Consider the following 21,271-nt stretch of genomic DNA (forward strand, 5'->3'; position numbering starts at 1 on the left):
CCTCCATGTATATCTGCACACCAGAAGAGGGCACCAGATCTCATAACAAATGTTTGTGAGCCACCATGTAGTTGCTGGGAATTGAACTCAGGACCTCTGGAAGAGCAGTCAGCGCTCTTAACCTCTGAGCCATCTCTCCAGCCACTATTAGTTTAAATCAGAAAAAAGCTTGTTTCACTTGTCAATCCCTTCTCCCTCTCCCTCCCCTCAACCCCCCACGATCCCCCATCTGAACCCCAGGGAGGGTAAGGCCCTCCCTGGGGGTTTCTCAAAGTCTGTCATATCATCCTGGTCAGAGCATATTCCCTCCCCGATGTGTCCAGGCTGAGAGAGCATCCCTCTACGTGGGATGGGCTCTCAATGTCCCCTCTTTTACCAGGGATAAATACTGATCCACTACCAGGGACCCCATAGAGTGCTGAGGCCTCCTCATTGACATCCATGTTCAGTCCCCTGCTGGCCTTCCAAACATCAGTCTGGGGTCCATATGCTCCCCTTGTTCAGGTCAGCTGTTTCTATGGGTTTCACTGACCTGGTCCTGACCCCTTTGTTCTTCATTCCTCCCTATCTGCAACTAGCTTCCAGAGTTCAGTTCAGTGTATAGCTGTGGGTGTCTACCTCTGCTTCCATCAGCTGCTGGATGAGGGCTCTAGGATCGTATATAAGGCAGTCATCAGTCTCATTATAGGGGAAGGGCATTTAGGGTAGCCTCTCCACCATTGCCTAGATTGTCAGTTGGTGTCATAGATCTCTGGAAATCTCTCTAGAGCCAGATCTTTCCTCCAACCCATAATGGCTCCCTTTGTTATAGTATCTCTCAACCTGCTCTCCTCTATTCTTCACCCAACTCAACCTTTCTGCTCCTCAATTTCCTCCTCTACCTTCCTCTTCTCCCCCTCTCATTCTGCAAGCTCCCTCTCTCCTACCCTCATGCTCCCAATTAGCTCATGAGAACCTGCCCCTTCCTAGTCTCTGGAGTCCATGCATTTTTATGAAAGGTATCTTGATAGAGAGAGTCATTTTGGGGGTTAGAGAGAAAGGTGGTGCTAGAGAAATTCTCAGGGATCCACAAGGATGACCCCAGCTAAGACTCCTAGCAATAGTGGAGAGGGCATCTGAGAAGGCCTTCCCTTTAATCAGATTAGTGTGACTACTTTAATTGTCATCGTAGAACGTACATCCAGTAACTTATGGAAGTTGATGCAATGCCCCACAGCCAAGCACTGATCTGAGCTCCTGGAGTTGAGCTGAAGAGAGTGAGGAGGGATCATATGAACAACACGGGATCAAGATCATGAGGGGAAAGGCCACAGAGACAGCTGATCTGAGCTACTGGGAGCTCAGTACTATGGACTGACAGCTGGGGGACCTGCATGGGACCAAACTAGGACCTCTGAATGTGGTGACAGTTATGTGACTTATCTGTTGCCCCGTCCCCCTCCAGCAGTGGCTCCAGTACCTATCCCAGGTGAATGAACTGGCTGTTTGGCCCCCATTCCCTATGGTGGGATGCCTTGCTCAGCTTTCATATGGGGGAGGGGCTTGGTATGCTCAACTTCATTGACTTCCCAAGGAAGGCTTGACCTCCAATGAAGAGTGGAAGAGGGTGGGAAGAGAGGAGGTAGGAGGGTGAAAGAAGGGGAAGGAAGTGGAACTGGGTTTGGTATGCAAAATTAAAATTAAAAATTTAAATAAAAAGTAAAACTTACAAAAAACAATAATCATTCATTGGGATTTTTTTAAACTCATAAAAGGTGGAACTGTCATATTATATTCTGAAATTTGTACTGAAATTTGATTTTAATGTAGGATTTATTTGTTATTTCTATAGCCTAAGTTTCTCAGCTATCCTTTCAGACTACAGTATATAATTTGAAAGTTTTTTATTTCAACCTTTGCATATTAAGTTTGCTATTGTCTTTATGTTCCTATTTCATGTCTTCTTTTGCTAGAAAAAATCTATTTATAAAATGGGAAATAGGAGGTACATTTGCATGTTTATTATTTATTCCTCTTCTCCTTACAAAGGCTGACTTTTTGTTGGTAGTCAGCACAGGCTGCTGCCCAGGCTGGGATCTTAGACAGTCAAAAGAACTCTTCTGGGCTGTGCTTCCCAGGCTGACCACTGACTTCATCAGTTAGGCTGCTAACCTCACCTGTTGAGTGAATAGACTTTGATTTATTCATTCATTCAGTGCTCATTTCAGCATACATTAATTTTTCATAAAACCAATTCTTTCTGCAAATTGAGCAAAGAGGAAATTTGGATATCCAATGAGTGAAAGTATTCATTGCTGCTAATTTTCTTGAATTGGGCAATATTTGAAGAATGTTGAAACATCAAATCTGCATGATATTAACTTGTTTTTGCTGCTTGGACACTGACAATGTACAAAAAGGATTTTAGCAACCTTACAAGCTTAGTGTAGTATGTGGGAATCCCTGACCTCAAGCATGCATAAAAATAAATGTTCTCAAAATATGAATGGTATAATTATCTTAATCACATATTCATTTACTGACATAGTCATCTGTTTTTCATGTGTCTGTGACTATTATTTAAATATATGTGTATGGTGTGTGTGTCTGTGTGTCTCTGTGTGTGTATTTGCCCGTAGTTGTGTGTGAGAGTACAGGAACACATACATGCACAAACACACACGCTCACAATAAATAAATGTAACAAAATTTTTGAAAAAATCTTAATCAAAATGTAAAAAATTATTCCACCCCATAGCCTAACAAACTGTGAGATATGCTTCATAATGAAGTAAACAGCAATATAGCTAAAATTGTGTTCTCAAGTGGTTGTTGCCGGAAATTTTATAATCCAATGTGGAGAATGATAAATTTCTTTGAACAGCATTTTTATGGAAATGAGGAAACTACAGAAATGTTAAGGAAAAAGAAGTGTTCAAAAAGCCATGGTAAAATATTTAGTACAAGTAACCATTGTACTCAATGAAATGTTGATATGCAAAACAGTTTTGTTTAACCCCTAACTATACCTTTCAGAGTATAGCATGCCATGCCTGAAGTTCCTATTTTCTCAATTATCAATTAGAAATTGCTATTCAGGTGAGGATAGCTACAGGGAATGCTGGAGTTTCCCTGCAGTGTTATTAAAAAAAAGAGGAAAGCATGGAGATTTGAATGGTTATATTCATCAATCATCACTGAGAATATTTTCTTATGAAAAAAAAGAGAAAACTAGTCTGATCTGTAAAAAAAACTATCTGTACATTCTCTCTGAGTTTAGATGGACACATCCTGACCATGCCATTCATGGACATAGCCTCTCTGAATTTTAATGGTACAACATACACGATATGCATCTGTGATGGATCTCTCATTTTCTCAGACTCAGGTGCTTACTTGTTTAGATATGTTGGACTATCCAATTCCAGATATGGTGGACCCTCTACAGTGGTACCTGATGCTTCTTAGCCTAGAACGTTCAGCACACTAGCAACATTTGCTCCTTCTTAATGGAATCAAAAGTATGTAAAATATAATAAATTGCGTTAAAACTTCCTTGATTCGTCTGCAGAAATTTGCATAACATTATTTCACATGCTTATACACTTTAGTCATTTATATTTCATTTAAAATAAGAATTAAAATATACCTCAACAGTTATCATCCTAGAATGATAAATATATTATACATGTACCTTACATGGTCTTTTTAAAGAATAATTGATATATAATGTGACACCACAAAAGAATTTGATAGGAGGTAGAAAGGAAAACATCATAGTTCCTAGTTAGTCAGTGCAGAAATTGAGACTAAGTAACTGTATTTGTCAAAACAAATAGAACATGATATGTAAATATATATTATAGTTAATTATATGTAATATGAATTATATCTTATTATGGCTAAATGCACAGACATATATATACATGTATGTATGTAAATATAAATGTAAGCATGTGTGTGCATTGGTGTGTTTGTGAGTATGTGTTTTTGGTGGTATAGGATGAATAGTCCCACAATGTTAATCTGTAGGTCATGTTTATTGGAAAATACTAGTTTTTTTTCTTAAATGTACTTTTCATTCTAAATATTTCCATGTAGGATGGGAATTATAAAGATAGATGATGGAATGTTATGAAAGAGAATCACTGAAATGGTAGCCATTACTGCCTTGAAATACAATTTAGGCAAAGAGTTTCACAAAAGCCTTGTGAGATACTTAGGAGAAAACCAGCTGTTGTTCAACCTAAGACATTAATGAAAGATGCAGAAAGACAGAGACTATTGTTAGGATAAACATCTGGAAGGCCCTAGAGATCCTGGCAAAATTCTTTGTTTGCAGCCCACTGAATATGGATCCTCATATTCAGGGGTGGGAACAACATGACGCTCTTGTTCAAGAAGAATTGTCCATATGAGCAGCATAGCTCTTCTAGTTCTCACCCCATCTCCAACCTCAGCCATTGGATGAACTTTTATATTCAGGGCAGGCTTTCCTTACTTCTCCAATCCCTGAGCCAACTTGGCAAACAGTATTGTAGAAAGGCTGAGGACTGTTCTTAACCAATGCCTCATGATTCTCTACCCACTTAAGGCAGCAGTGTGGAGTAGTCATCATAAAAAACAAGTCAGGTTGATGGAGCAGCTGATAACCCAATGCTGGCTCCAAGTTCCCTGCACAGAAATTAGAATGTATTTAGTAGGTTAGAATGCTGACAGAGGAGTAGGTAAAATCTGAATGAGAGTAAATACTAGAAAGGAAAGAATGATAAAATGTGGGTAGCATATAACCTTACAACCCCACTCAAAAATTGATAATACACACATTTATAGAAACAACAATGTATGAACACTTGCAGCAGCTCCATTCATAGTCACAACAAATCAGAAGAATAAATTCTAAATGACTTTTTATATTTGAAGGCTTAGGTGGTAAACAGTTACACAGTGGTATATTTGAAGAATAAATAAATAAATACTATACAATAAAACAGATTAATTGAATATTAAAAACACTTCATTTATTAAAATGTAAGTTTAGAGGCTGGAGAGACAGCACAGGGATCAAGAACACTTGATGCAAAAACTTGAAGTGGTTTCAAATTCCAGGACCCTCAAAGCAAACTCAGTCTGTCACTCATCCTACCATAACCTGAACATGGAGGAGAGAGAAACAACGTGGTTACTGGGGTTCACTGGTTACCACACTACCTGAAAAATGTACGCTCCATTTAGGGGAGGTTTATATTCCATTCTCCAAAGGGATATTCAGAGAAATAGGAGACATCCAGTTCCCCCCTTTGATCAGCATGGATTCATACAAGCACACAAATCTGCACATACATGTGTTCATACACCACACACACAAATACAAACACATGCATGTGCATACACAAAAAAGAGAGAGAAAGAAAAGAAAGGGAAGAAAAGAGAGATGTAAAACAACAGAAAAAGTCAACATTAAGAAACTGGTTTTGGCCAGGAGGTGGTGTTGAACAAAGAGACAGATGGATCTCTGTGAGTTTGAGGTGAGCCTGGTATACAGAGAAATTCCAGGACAGGCTTCAAAGTGACAGAGAAACCCTGTCTAGGAGAAAAAAAATGAAAAGAAAGAAAAAAAGGAAAAGAAAGAAACTATATTCTTCTGTACTTAATGTTTTCATTCACATGATAATCTCAGAGAGGTGATATTAGAGAAAGGGGAAAGTCTAAGTGTAATATGGATTAATAAATGACCTGGAGATTGTTATTGAGGGTCAAGCCTCAACCTGAGTATCAGAAAAGCAATGCAGCTGGTCACTAACTCTCACCTGTAGCTCAGGCTGAAAGGGCTGATCCATGCATGAGCTCTACACCAAGTCTCAAACTGCTGCCTCTCCATAGCATGGCTGAAGAACCAATCCCTCTCTGAGACCTTGTTTTCTGTCTTATATACTTCCCTAATGTTGGAATTAAAGGTGTGATCTATAACTCTCTTTTAGACAAATTCACTCTTGTGTAGATCTGTATGGCTTTGGACTCACAGAGACCTTTCTGTCTCTGAATCCTGAGTCCTAGGATTAAGGGTGTGTACCACCACCTCCTAGCTTCTGGCTGCTGGGATTAAAGGTGTGTGGCTGGCTTCTATTGCTTGTGGCTGACTTTGCTTTCTCTATCCTCAGACAAATTTTAATAAATCATAAACAATGTATCACCATATCTGAGTACTTATAAGTATAGCACACAATCACAGAATGATGTGAGGTAGAATTGTTTGGTTCCTAGTACTCCAGCAGCTTCAAGGTTCATGGTTGTGTTGAATAAAGGCAGATCTGAAAAAATGGTTTTAATATAGTTTAGTTATACTACTAAGACAAAAATTCTAAATATAAAAGTCACATATTAAGTAATTCTCTAAAGCCTGTTCAAGATCAAGTCGTATTGGTAGTGTTAATAATCAAACAAAAGTTACTCATCCAACTCTGAATCATGTGTGTGCATGTTAGTATGTGTGCAGGGGCACGTGTGCATGTGAGGACTTGTGCATATGTATACATGTTATCATAGAAGAACCTCAGGGAAATTTTCTTACATGCCATCCACCTTTTTTTTTTGTGACAAAGACTTCATTGGTCTGAGACTCAGCAAGTGGCCTAGGGTGGGTAACCAGGTGTTCTGCCTGTTTCTGCTCCTCCATTGGGATTATAAGAATATTCCACCATGCCCTTCTTTTCTTTGGGTGAATTCTGAGTGATTACACACAACAATTCTTGTTTGCCAGGCAAGTTTTTTATTGACTGAATGTCTTTTGGAAAAACACCAAAAGGTAAAGGTAAAAATACCAAAACTACAGGAACACAGTACCCAAAGTGAAATGTTTTCCAGCACAGGCATCATTTCCCCCTGACATTTACATGACTACAAGTATATTATTTTCCATTTGAATGGCTGTAAATATCGATGTTAGGTGTTCAACATAATCCACATGCAGAAGAAATCTTTACATTACTTTTTGAAGAGTCAGAATTGAACAGTAATTTTAAATTGCTGCTCATGGGGTGGTTAAGCACAGATAATACTGTTGATGTGCCGTGGTAGCTCAGTGGCTAACATGTTTGCTATTCAGCAATAAGACCAGACCATGGATACACAGTATAAATTTTGGGTTGTTGTAGCACTCCACCTGCAATTCTAGCCCTCATTAGTTAAAGAGCAGGGACCACCAGAAAAATTGGCTAGTCATACTATCCTCACCAGGAACCTCTGGGTTCAGCTCAGTGACCTTGCCTCAAGAAATAAGATCAATTTGGAAAGACACCAATAAGGTGGATACCTTGGCTGATATTACATATGCACAGGCATCAAACCCACACATGTACATGGACCACTGCATATACAAACATGTACACATAAACATGTGTATACATAAGAGAAAGAGATGATAAATGAGTGAGTAAATGGTATGGCTTTTTGTCTTTGCTATTTTGTTTTGTTTTATGAGACAGGGATTCCCTGTGAAGCTCTGCGTGTCCTGGAACTCATTCTTAGACTGGATATCCACCTGCCTCTGTTGTGGAATTTTTGCACACTGCCTTAAGATGTGCTGTGGTGGGGAGATGGAATACAGGTACCCAGAGAGTCAGCAGCCAGACACAGAGGAAGCAGCATGGGCAGTATGGAGATGAGGTAATGCCTCATGGCCTAACATAGATTAATATAAATGGGTTAATTTAAGTTATAAGAACTAGTTGGGGACAAGCCTAAGCTAAGGTCAATAATTCATAATTAATGAGTCTTTGTGTTATTATTTGTGAAGATGATGGCCAAAAGAAAAGTCCAAGTACTTAACTCTGCCTCCTGAGTGCTGTGATTAAAGGAATGTGCTTCAACTTCATGGCAAGGCATGTTATTTTTGATAGGGCTTCAAGTTGATGAGGAAATGCTGAGACATGTTTATGAAGAAAGATCTGCCTTCCCTTCTAAGTGTATGAATAGACTTTAGATATTCACAGCTACTAAATTCAGATTCTCAAAGTCCTTAGGGCTCCAGTTCAAAGGTCTGCATCTCTTCCTACTAGTAAGCTTATGAAGAGGGATCCATTCAATGCTAATAAGATAAGTTTTGAAAGTAAGTTCAGATAATTGTTCTTGGATTATTTTAGATCAACAAATTCACTATGTTAGTTAGCTTATTCAAAGATTTTATTTGTTTGTTGAGACAGTATGGTGGTTTGAAAGAAAATGGCCTCCATAGGAGTGGCACTATTAGGAGGTAGGGCCTTGTTGGAAGAAACGTATTATGGTGGGGGTGTGCTTGCATGCCCTATGCCCAAGCTACACATAGTAACTCAATTCACTTCTTGTTCCCTACAGATCAAGATATAGAATGTTTAGCTACTTTCTCCAGCACCACATCTGCCTGCAGACAGGATAATGGAGTAAATCTCTGAAACTATGTGACACCCTAATTAAATGTTTTCCTTTATAAAATTCCCCTTGGACATGGTGTCTTTTCCCAGAAGTAGAAACCTTAACTAAGACAGACAGGGTCTCCCTGTATAGCTCTGGCTTTTGGCCTCAAACTCATAGATATTTACTTGCCTTTGACTCCCTAGTGTTGGGATTAACAACACTCTATGTATTTAGGGATTTTATGCAATAGTTATGCAATAATTTTGAAGCAAAAATAAGCAGGTTGAAAGTGTGTGCAACAGTATCAGGGATTCAAAAATAGCTAAATGAATATTTGTATAATTAATAATAATATAATAGGTTTCTCTACATCCATCTCCTACCATATTCAATGGCTTTGTTGAGATATAATTTACAGGGAAATCTAGCTGCTTTCAAAGGAAATGTCTATGGGTTTTTGCATATTTACAGACTAATCTTTGTAGCAATAGTTATTTTAGAACTTTTGCACTGACTGGTAGATTCTCCATCACTCTGTATTCTAATACTTGTTAATGTTTAATTTACCTTCTTTCTGTAAAATAATTGCCAATTTTTATATTACATAGAAATGAAGTCATACACTGAGGTTCATCAGGAGAGGCTTCTCTAGTTACATTTGTGTCATGGAAGTTCATTCATATTATAGAGTGTACCATAGAATATGTACAACTCCTACTTTCAAAATAATGATTATTTAAGGGATGGATCTACTAAAATTTACTTATCCATTTGCTTGTTCATAAATATTTCAGTTGTTTTCAGTTATAAAACACTTAAATAATATTGCCATAGGAATTAACTCACCAGTTTCTGGATGAACATCTACTTCCTTACATTCCCTTTGACCAATACCCAGAAGTGTCTTGGGTTGAATGGTTTACATGAAATATTTTACACATCTAACAGAAATCTGTAAACAACTCAGTTTTCCAACATATTGCTAACTCTGTTTTCCATTTTCATTGTATGTGTTAGATCTCAGATGGCTAACTGAGGTACCTATTAGCATCAAAGCAGACAATGGCCACCAGATCTCCAACAGTAGAGATTGCCTGTTACAGAGTCTTTGTTTTTCTCAGCACTTCTCACCCCCACTGCCTAGCCTAACCCTCCTCAATCCCTGAGCTTTGCTGCCCTTCTCTTAGGTTCTCTTTTCTATAAAACAGCCATTTTACCTATTCGCTCTCTTGGATATTCTTTTGGTCTTCTGTCACTTTCCGTCTTCTCGTCTTCTCTCACTCTTCCAAACTGTCTCCTTTCATGCCTTGTTCTATTCTCCTGGATATATTTAGTTTGGATTCCTCCAGATGCCTCTGGCTCTTCCCTCCCTTGCATCTACAACAAAGTCCTCCTCAAAAAAGCTAGACATGGTCATTTTATCATTTCCATCCATCTGGTGCAGAAACCCTGGGATTGTCATGCAATAACACCCATCCAAGGGACTTGGCCTCTTAGAACCAAGCTGCTGATTTGACTTTTGAAGGTATGTAAGAATCATTTGTTTCTGTTGGCTCCTGCAATGTGCCATATTTGACTGCAAATTCTAGAGTCCATCTCTTCAACTGGTGTTTTTCCTCAACCTGCTTTCACAATTCATTTTTCACCTGTCCTACCTGGTAATATCCTCAATATATCTGAGAGAGCCTACTATGCCCTCCAGGGTTTCACCATGTAGACATATTTTTAATCAGTCACTTGCCCAAATCCCTTTATTGAATCCCTTACCTTTTCCCAAAATCTTCTCATAGTTTGCCTCTTCAACTGCTTTCTCTTCTTCTCCTCTACTTAATACTTATCACCTTGGAGGTGCCTATTTCTCTACTATTACTACAAAAGCCACATTGGTATGCCAGGATGCTCCTTTTTAACCTACTTGTCCACTATTTTGTTGAAGGGGCTGCCTCTCCTCTGTAATTTGGTACACTTCTGCTGTGAGATAACCCTTATCTATACTGTGAATATATGTTGCTTTCATCGGTTGATAAATAAATTCTACTTTGGCCTATAGCAAGGCAGAATATAGCTAGGCAGGAAATCCATGCAGATATACTGGGAGAAGAAGGGCGGAGCCAGTGACAGATGCCAGCCAGAGCAGCAAGATGCACTAGATCACAGGTAAAGCCATGAGCCAAGTGGCAATATATGCATTATAGAAATGGGTTAATTTAAAAGTAAGAGCTAGTAATCAATAAACATGAGCAATAAGCCAAACAGTTTGTAATTAATATTAAGCTTCTATGTGATTATTGGCACATGGGTGGCCAGGAAACAAAAGAGCCACTTCCATTTACACGTGGCACTCACTGTTGGACAGAAATTTTCACTTAAAACCTAAAAAACGATTTTAAAAGCATTCTAAAGACCAAAAATGGAATCAAAGGCAGCTTCTTGGTAACCTGCTTCTCTCTAGTAGGCTCTGCTAGTGGTGAGCAGAGTCAGGGCTTCTTTAATGTGTGACTTTCTGGTATGTGCTGTCAGCATGGATGGTTCTTTTGGGAGTTTCTACTAGAGAACATTTAAATGGGGTTTGTGTTCTCATACTGCATGCTACTTTGTGGCATCATAGACCCTACAGCTTTCCAGAGTTGGCAGGTAAGTGTAACACCTGTTGGTATCTCATGTTGGGAAGCTGCACAGGGTGGGACCAGCAGCCAAAGTCAGATCTTTGGTCCTAGCCTTGCCAGCTTAACAGTTTAAAGACTCTTGCGGTCATAAAAGAATTACAGATACATAGTAAAGGCAGATTCAGACAAAAAGAAACCTCTTAACAGGTCACAGTATGTTTTAAAAATGTACTTAGGCTTGGGAGAGAGAGAAAAAAGGATAGAAACAGTCATAGATTAAATGAGTAATTTAAAGATAATAAAGTGAGGTCTTTGAAACCAGAATAGAGTAGTAAAAAGATTATGATAAGCCATGTAAAGATGGAAAATACACAGTCTGTGTTATGAATATTATTGTTTTCTTTTGTTTCTTATTATCAATGAGCTAACTGCTGAGGGGCATTTGCTTTTGGAGATGCTAAGTTAAACCAACCTACATATTTAATAGATATCATGACTTTGAAATGTGGGTCTAAAGGTATGTTAATTTGGAAAAGAGGCTCTGGTTTTATTTCTAGAGGAAATGGTAAGTTGTGGACTCCTTCCAGGTTAATATGGCTTGATCAAGGAAAACCACCTGAAAAATCTCAGATGAGAATCAAAGACCAAGATGATCCAATGTTTCAGAGAACCTCTGTTACAGTTTCCTAGGAGTTCTATATCCAGAACAGCTTCAAGGCTGCAGGCTGAGATAACCTAGCCTCTAAGTCAGGACATAACCATAATTCTAAATTTTCTCAGGGTCTCTCAATGATCACTAGAATCCAACAATCCTCAGGAAGTAGTTTAGAGATCTATGCCCAAATTCCCAAAATATTCTTTATAATTGTTTTCGTTTAAAGTGGGTTGGTTATAAATTGTGACCTCAAAACAAGTGATCCTTAAATCTTATATCTAAAACTTTTCTGGTCTACAATCCCAAAAGTCTTCACTTTCCACTTTTCAAAATCTTTTACCTTCATGATTTCTCTGTGCTCTACTCTCAAAAAGATCGTGTAAGACTATTGTGTAAGTACTTATTATCACAGGATTTATAAGTTCATTGGATGTGGTTAAAATATGTTAAGTCGGTAATGAAATGTTAGCTTAAAACTTGCAAAAAAAGTTTGAATCATAGTTTGCTGCATATGATTTAACTCTAATTTAGAAAACATAGTTCTACTTACTGTATACATGAATTCAACTCTTGTTTGGGAAATATGATATTTTAAATAGCAATCAAATGATTTTCCACCAACTTGGCTGACCTCACCAGGATGGAAGTAACCATATGGCTGTCAGCAATCTTTACTAGGGTTAAAAGAGTGAGTGCAATGTAGCTTCACCATCTTGATTAAGATGACCATATACTTAAAGACAACTAAAGCAACTGTCATCAAACTTCTTAGTCCTACTGAGCACTCTGCTTATCACTGCATCTTCTTTTAGTCTAACCAGGCAGCAGCAGGTCTCAAAACTATTTTGAATTAGAGTGGACTTTTATATGATGATAAATTCCTAAGGCTGATCTTCAAAATATACAAAGAACTCAAAAAGCTAGTCACCAAAACACCAAACAATCCAATTAAAAAGTGGGGTACCGAACTTAATAGATAATTCTCAATAGAGGAATCTAAGATGGCTAAAAGACACATCAGAAAGTATTCAACGTCCTTAGCCATCAGGGAAATGCAAATCAAAACAACTCTTAGATACTATCTTCCTCCTGTCAGAATGGCCAAAATAAAAAAAAAACACCAATGACAGTTTATGCTGGAGAGGATGTGGAGAAAGGGGAACACTTCTCCACTGCTGGTGGGAGTGCCAACTTGTACAGCCACTTTGGAAATCAGTATGGCGACTCCTCAAGAAAATTGGAATCAGTCTACGACAAGATCCAGCAATTCCACTCTTAGGCATATACCTAAAAGAAGCACATTCATACAACAAAGACATATGTTCAATGATGTTCATAGAAGCACTATTTGTAATAGCCAGAAACTGGAAGCACCCTAGATGCCCCTCTACCGAAGAATGGATAGAGAAAATGTGGTACATTTACACAATGGAGCACTACTCAGAGCGGGGTGGGGAGTGGGGTAGAACCAATGGAATCTTGAAATTTGCAGGAAAATGGATAGAACTAGAAGAAACCATTCTGAACAAGGTAACCAAATCACAAAAAGACAAACATGGTATGTACTCACTCAGACATGGATTTTAGACATAGAGTAAAGGATTACCAGGCTGCAATCCACACTGCCAGAGAAGCTGGTAAACAAGGATGACACTAAGAGAGACATATGTGGTCCCCTAGAGAAGAGGAAAGGGTCAAGATGCCCTGAGAGAATTGGGAGCACCGGAAGGGGGGGGAGCCAGGAGAATGAGAAGGGGCGAAGAGGAAGGATGCAGAGGACATGAGGGAACAGAAAGTTTGAATAAGGGGAAGAATAGAAGATAACATGAATGGAGATACCATAACAGAGGGAGACATTTTAGGTTTACAGAGAAATCAAGCACTAGGGAAATGTCTGGAGATCTACAAAGATGACACCAGCTAACAATCTAAGCAACGCAAGAGAGGATACCTTATTTGCTCTCCCCTGATAATGAGATTGATGATTGACTTATATGCCACCCGATAGCCCTCATCCAGCAGCTGGTGGAAGTAGAAGCAGACACACAACTAATCACTGAACTCAACTGGAATCCAGATACAGAGAAGGATGAGTGAAGAGCAAAGGAATCCAGATAAGGCTGGTGAAACCCATAGAAACAGCTGAACTGAACATCAGGGAACTCTTGCTCCCCAAACTGATAGCTGGGATACCAGAATGGGACTGATCCAGACCCCAGGAACATGGGTTTCAGTGAGGAAACCTCAGAAATCTCTGGGACCTCCTGAAGTATTTCAGTATTTATCCCTACATAGGTTTGGACTTTGGGAACCTATTCCACATAGAGGAATACTCCCTGAGCCAAGACACATGGGGTTGGGCCTAGGCCCTATCCAAAAGGATACGATAGACTCTGATGACACCATATGGAAGGCCTCACCATCCAGGGGGAACAGAAATGATATGTGATAGGTAAGGTTTTAGTTAGGGGTGGGTGGTAGGGGAGGACGGGAGGGAGAAAGGAACTGGGATTGTCATGTAAAACAACCTTGTTTCTAATTCAAATTAAAAATCTGAAAAAAAAGATATAATTAACAGAAACAGCAGGAATACCATAGATCAGATGAATGAGGTATATTTGATCAATTATGTTTAAAAATTCCTAAAGTCTACTCAAGGTTAACAGTAACTAACTTAAAGATTTATGTCTAGCCTCTTTGTCTTTGATATCTTTGCTAAGCTTTAGCTACTTAGATAAACTGAATCACAAAAATATGATATTCTGTAATGGTGCAGTGTAAAAAGGGTCAAGAGTGTTCCAAGTCTTCCTAAGGACTGAGTTTATGGTTAAACTTTATTTATGCTTTGAATTTTATTTTAATGCTAGAGAATCTTCAATTAAATCTTCAAGTCAAATTTTTAAAGTTCAAATTTATCAGGAATAAAGCTGTAAAATCTGAATCTTATAAAAGCTACCCCCTTGCTCGAACTGTTAAAGATATTTATGACATGCAAGTTAATAGTCAGACACTTTATAAATGATTAATTTTTAATGTCCTTAGTAGAACTAGGCACATAGTTATGCTAAGGACAAATGTAATTCATTTATAGTGACAAACTTTATTTGGCCTCTTGTATATGTTTTTCATGGTTAAGCCTAAAAGAGTTAAAAAATAAAGAGTAAAGTTGGTTTAAAACCGGGCATGCTTAATATCTTCTGGATATGGCATTTAAAATATGTAATGAAAAGGCTTCCTGTGATAGAAAGAAATGCCAGCTCCTAGCAGTGACCCTAAGGTCTCCAAAGTTGCTGGGGCACAGTCTGGAGCAGAACCTGTATTTATGGTAATGCTGAAAACTGGGCAAAGAACTGGCCAATGCCTCACCTTCTGCCAGGGATGGACTGAAATCATGGACACTGTTGGGTTGACTGCCTTTGTCTTCCCCATCAAATTAGTTTAGTTGTTCCAGTTTCTTCTTCCATGTGAAAGTCTCTTAGAGCTTCTGGGTCTGGCAGCCAAAGAGCTAGGCCATCCTTTGCAGCAGCTAGGGATGTCTGCTGTCTTCTGTGCTAACCAAAGACCTATGACCACACTACCCACAATGAAACCATTAAAATTACCACAAGGAGCCTAGGGTAAATGTGTAGGTAGTGGGTATGGCTCCAGTCATTTTGATGGATACATAGGCCATTTGGTTCATACTTCCTGCTCTAAGTTAACCTTTTCAGATTTCTGATGTTGTTGATGGCTAACTGTAGCTTTATGTTATAATAACAAGCAAACCAACTTCTCCCCCAAGGCTGTTGCTATCTGGTCGGTTCATTTCATATGTAAAATCAGGCCTCACTTTTTTTCTAGAGCTACTGGGTCTCCTGTTAAGAAAGGTAAACAGAGACAGTTTACCTTTTTGGCAGACTCTGAAAGAGATAAATTCACTAAACAACTTCCAATATAACTTTCTACTGTATACCATGTGTTTGCAGTGTCTACAGAGGCTAGAGGAGGGCATGGATCACCTGGATCTACAGTTAGAGAGGTTCTGAACCAAAATATTAGCCTTATAATTTGAACACTGGTCCTTTGAAAGAGAAGCAAATGTTTTTAACTGATGAATTTTTTATTTCTTCATATCTTTAACCTAATTTAAAGTGGAAATAATTTCAAAATATAACTGGTCATAAATTACTCAATGAGTTTCATTATCATTGGACATTAGGGAAATGTAATATGGGAAACTAATTAGGGAAACTAATATGAAATATGTTATGTCCAACAGAATGGTTATAATAATGAAATACATATTGAGAAAATGAAGACATGTTCACATCTAGGTATGGGTAAAGTACTGTAGACATGAGGGAAAGAACAAAGAATGGCATGTGGAAGTATCCAGACTGAAAATGACAGTATCAACCCAGCCATGAAAAGAGGGGCAAGGGAGTAGTAGCAATAGGCAAAGAGAAGAATGAGTCCGAAGACTAAGAGAACCAAATGTGAACCCAAGAAAGTGCATGGCCAAATGGCTGTTATATGGAAAGAGAAGCTGTGGCTATGGAAGCAAAGTGTAGGGGCTGCAGAGATTTAGGGTATGGGTGGGGGTGAGAAGTGCTGGGACTCTATAACAGGTACTTTCTATGCTGAGAGACCTGGTGGGCAATGTCTTCTTTGATATGGTAATAGACAACTCCGTAAGTTGTCTGTTATTCCAGCCTTTTATTAATGAAAGGATGACATAATCTCTTCTATAACAGTTTCTTAGCTGAAATAAGTGGAACATCATTGTTAGATGCACAGGAAGGGTGGGATGATAGACAAAGAATAGGAAGGGAGAGAGGAATTCATGTAGGAGGATGCTGCCTAGCATTTTTGAGACTGGGGCTAGGAAAGTGCAGGCTACATTGGAATAATCTATGATACTGGATTGTCTTCAGCTAGATGCTTTGGAAGAATTCAGTTGATTGACCATCTGCTGGGACTGATAAAGAGTAGGAACAGAAGATAAAGTTAAGAAGCTTGTGGAGAAATTTTTATCTTGAGTGTACACCTGAAACTTCCTATAACCATAGGTGGGAAGCAGTCCAAAGACCAGGGGAAAAGACAGATTCTACCCTTGGGAATAATGAAATTGGTTTTATATCCTCATATTTTTACATGTTGTTTTTTATACTTATAATACACATTTATTCAATAAGTGATTTACAGCTATTATCTTCAGTCTTCTGGTTTATTATGTTCTCTAGTAGTGAATATGCTTTATGCCATAAGAGTTTCTGTTTCCATCATCAAGATAAAAACAAAAAAGTGGTGATATAGAGATGGTTCATTTGAGCTGGGTGGTGGTCCTGCATGCTTTTAATTCCAGCACTCAGGAGGCAGAGATAGGTAGATTTCTCTGAGTTCAATGAGAGCCTGTTCTACTGAATGCATTCTAGGTAGCCAGGGATGTTATATATAGAAACTCTGTCTTGAAAAAGAAAAAAAAAAAGGAAAAGGAAAAAGAGATAGTCTATTTGGCTATAGTGATTACTAACAAGAATTAGGAACTGAATTCAAAAGCCCAGAACATGAAATTGGACAAAGCAGTGCCTATCTGCAATCATAACAGTCCTACAGGGAGATGTTGGATGAAGACAAGAGAACCCACAGAAAGTTGTGGGTCAGCTAACCTGGCTTTCTCAGTAACAAACAACAGGATACCTTGTCTCAAAGAAGGTGAGAGGTGAGGTTTGAAATCAGGGGTTGTGCTTTAACCTGCACATTCAGGCCCTGTCATGTATATACCTACACACACACACACACACACACACACACACACACACACACACACACACACACACACACACACACACACACACACACACAGACATACACACACACACACACACACACACACACACACACACAAATAAAAACAATAATATATATACAGAAAATGGGCACCAACATGATCATAGACTCTTACAAATTCACAGTATATTGAATAACATTAACACATGTTTTAATATGAATTTTGCATATGTTTGTAATAGTATGTAAGTGGCGCGCTATGAAGTCAATAAGGAGATGATAGGAAGATTCTGTTTACACCTGATGATTAATACTGATTGTCAGTTTGAAAGGATCTAATGGTCACATTTGTGAGTTTCAAGATTAGGCTGTCTGTGGTGTGAAGAACCTCCTTAACTACTCTATGAGCTGGGGTTCTGGACTAAATGCAAAAGAGAAAGGGAACTGAGAATGTGGATTCAATTCTGTCTGCATCTTAATTGCATATGCTGTGACTAGTTACCCTGAACACATGACACCATGTGTTTGTACCATTAAATGTGAACCAAAATGAACTTTTCCTTACTTAAAATGCATTTTCCATATATTTTCTTACAACAATGAACAAAGTACTTAATAATTTTTCTTTCTGTGAAGTGTAATTTGTGGTTGTAACAACCAGGGACAGCAGAAAGTGGAAAGGCTGTCAGCTTTCCCAGGGTTTTGATTTTGCCCCTTCTGGTACAAGGTAGCAAGGTAAGATTTTACGTAAATCTTTGCCCATTTCATTTATGCATAAAGGCAAGAACATGTCCCTTATACATTTTATTCTGAACTTTATCCAAATACTCAGTCAAGTGAATTTCAAGAGATAATGTTAGCATTTTACCCTATATATAGAAAATAAGACAAATCAAATTAAACAAATTAGATCATATTATTCTTTCTTGATGATTAAAATATTATGCTAAATTATTAATAATAACTAGAAGATAGTTTTTTAACTAATAATGCTTGGTGCATAACCTGACTACCTAAGCCCAGTCCCCCGAATCACATGGTGAAAGAAGAAAAACAAGTCCCACAAAATATCCTCTGACCTACAGAAATGCTGTGACAGGCAAATATAACACATGCACGCACTCAACAAGAAAACAGATGTAGAAATATGAGTTCATTAACATAAAATCTTACCTTAGATGCCTTTGATAAAATACTTAGAGCAGTAGATTATATATCCATATATCGAACAATAAGTCTAATCATTAGACATCTAGAAGATTTGACACAGTGAATTTTACATGTGCCTGGACTTCCTGTCAGAGGAACATATCAGAGTCAGATGGGAGCAACTATTCAAAAAACACTACTAACAATGTACTGGTTTATCAAAAATAATTTTTATTATTAATATGAGAAAAAGGCATAAGGACTAGGAAAAACATTTGGCAAAACATTTCATTTCACAAGAGAACAGTTTTTTTTAGGAGAGTAAAGGTGTAATCTCAAGAACACTGGATTAGTGTACTGGAAGCAAAGCAGAAAGAACAAGGAATCCCGACCACTGATGTCTAAGGTGTGAAAGTGTGACCTATGAGAGCCATGCCAATATACACTGAGATTTGATGGCATCAAATTTACTCACAGAGAATCATATTGAGCAGAAACATGGAATTTTTACTATAGCAAGAAAAGTGCTAGAACTTCCTCGTGTGTTTGTTTTGCTTATTTTTGAACACATTGAAGGAAGATATTTATGTATTGTCAAGGTAAATAAGTGTAATGATGAGGTTCTGTGTGTGTGTATGTGTGTACATGTGTACATACATATGTTTTACTTAGATATAAATTGCCTGAAAGCAAGAGATATTAGAGGCCCAAAGACAGAAGTGGAAAACAGAAAGAAACTAACATTATACAAGATAAAATGGAGGATCGAGGAAGATCAGGAGGAAGCCATTAATTTAATCCTTTTATTTCATAATTAAGGACAATTTTAGATCCAGAAAAGAACCTAGATTTGTGAATAAAACTTACTCAAACATGTTTGCGTTTTAAGATTCTTGTCAAAGGACACAAACTAGGAAACACATGACATATCTGAGGAAACATGTCCTTCAGATTGACCCATTTGACATTTTCTTGATTGATGTTTGATGTGGGAGGAAATGCCCAGTCTAGTGTTAGTGGCACAACACCTAAGCAGGTGGCCCTGAATGCTATAAGAAAGCAGATTGAACAAGCCATGAGGAGCATGCCAGGAAGTAGCATTCCTGCATGACCTCTGCATTAGTTGGTGTCTCCAGATTCCTGCCTTGAGTTCCTGCCCTGACTTCATTTCATGATAGATTGTAACTGTAAGATGAAATAAACCCTTTTCTCTTAATTTGCTTTTGATCAAGGTCTTTGCCATAGCAACAAAAACCAAACTAAGAAACTGGACACTTCTCTAACGCCCATTGCAGGTGAATGTGCAAATTAAAATAGTGTTCCTTAACAACACAGAAGAAAACATGATTATTACTAAAGATGAAAGGACAGTGTATGAGATTTTTTTCTCCTGTGTAACCCTCAGAGAGATGATCCACAAGTTTTGAGGTATATATTGGAGTGTACATAGACCACAGTGGGTGGAGAGTTCCTCTCACTTCAATTTTAACTTCCTCTAAAATAACAAAAAAATCATACCCGCATTTCACATTCAACTTCATAGCAAAGGAAAACTACCATGAATATTTATTAAATACATTATTTAATCTAACTTTTCTGAAAAAAATAAAACTAGGAAATAAAATGAATAATATCTTAATCTCTTATAGTTATCCTGGAATGAAGAGTTCTACATAGATTCCCACTCGGTTTTCCATACTTCTTTACTGCCACATATTAATAAAGAGGTTTAGTCTCTACATCTGTGCCCAATTAGCATTTTTATGTATTAATTACATATGAGTTTGTCTCTTTCTAATATACTTTTAAATTTTTCTATGTCGAAGTAGTTTGTCTACATGCATGTGTATGTACAACATCTGTGCCTGAAGCTGACATAATTCAGAAGAAGGCATCTAATACCCTGAAACCAGAGATGAAGATGGTTGTGGGCCATCATGTAGGTACTGTCAATCATAACTGGGTCCTCAACAAGACCAGTAAGTGCTCTTAACCAATAAACCAATTCTCCAGTCTGTAAATTCTCTTCATCTCCATAAAATTAATGCAAATAAGAGGTTCTGAGTTCTGATTCTCTGAACCCTTGTAAAAAGCCAGACATGATGAAATATGCCCATAACCAAGTACTGGAGACAGACATACAAGAATATATCTGGAACTCATTGACCATATATTCTAGGCAATCAGTGAACACCAAGTTCAAAGCAAAACCCTGTCTCAAAAATAAAAATGGAGAACAATTGTGGAAGACACCCAACTCAACACTGACTTCTGGTATCTGCACACATATTCATGGGTGTGCACATCTGTGCAAGCACATAACCATGCACACAGACAATACATACAAAAAGGTAAACAGTTATTCAGAATTCATTCATGAATCTCATCAAAGGGTGAACAAAGCATGTCACTCTTGACAGGAAAAGATGACAAAAAATATGCAAGTTCACACAATACCATAACAAGAACAAGGTTGAATAATCTCAAGCAAATTAGCTTGTATTATAATTATATTAACTAATCAATTACAATAATCTCAACTTTCAATAAATCCAACTAAATATAATTCAAATGTGAAAAAGACATTGTTGAATAATCATTAATTGATAGCAAACATTTTACTGAGATTTATGAAACATTCCAGTAAGAATATTTATAGATGGAGAAGAAGCTAACACTATTCAATGTGGAGATTTTGTCTTGTAACTGTGTAAGTAGCTAA

This window comes from Cricetulus griseus, chromosome 5, assembly GCF_003668045.3.
Source record: "Cricetulus griseus strain 17A/GY chromosome 5, alternate assembly CriGri-PICRH-1.0, whole genome shotgun sequence".
In the NCBI taxonomy this organism is placed as follows: domain Eukaryota; kingdom Metazoa; phylum Chordata; class Mammalia; order Rodentia; family Cricetidae; genus Cricetulus; species Cricetulus griseus.